We start from the raw sequence: 689 nt of genomic DNA, 5'->3' as shown, positions 1-689 counted from the left end.
CGTGTCCTGTGAGTGTGATATGGGGACAGAAGGGGTGGCATGGGGGAGAGGGGGTGGGCAGCCAGTTGCTGTGGGTCCCCTAGTTTTAGTCCTCAGCCTCAGTTCTCCTGGCTCCATCACCCTGAATTCAGCTGCTCAGACCCAGTCCAACACCCCCAATTCCAGCCTCACATTCCACTCCTGCAACTTCAGCCACTACTTTCAGCTCCCCAATTTCAGCCCCTGACTCCAGTCTCCAATCCCACCTCTTTGATTCCCCTCTTTGATCCCAGATCCCCCAATCACAGAATCATTTAAGCTGGAAAAGACTTCCAAAATCAAGTCCAGCCGTGGACTAGTCACTTTTTCATACACCATGGTGCTAAGTGCCGCGTCCAGTCATGTCTTGAACACCTCCAGAGACTCGATCACCACCCTGGGCAGCCCATTCCAATTTGTAATCCCCCTTTCCGTGAAGAAATTCCTCCTGATGCCCGGCTTAACACCCCCTGGTGCTGCCTGAGACTATGTCCTCTAGTCCTGCCGCTAGTGGCGTGGGAGAAGAGCCGGATCAAGCACCAAAGAACACCTTTTTTTAGGAAGATGTTCACATTTTCCGCATCCCGCAGCCCCGCTGACCTCGGGCTCCCCGGCGGTGCAGTTCCCCTCCCGCCCGCCGGACGGCGCTGCCCCGCGGGGCGGGCGGGGCG

The sequence above is a fragment of the Passer domesticus genome, chromosome 15 (genome assembly GCF_036417665.1).
Source record: "Passer domesticus isolate bPasDom1 chromosome 15, bPasDom1.hap1, whole genome shotgun sequence".
In the NCBI taxonomy this organism is placed as follows: Eukaryota; Metazoa; Chordata; class Aves; order Passeriformes; family Passeridae; genus Passer; species Passer domesticus.
This window is presented reverse-complemented; position numbering follows the sequence as displayed.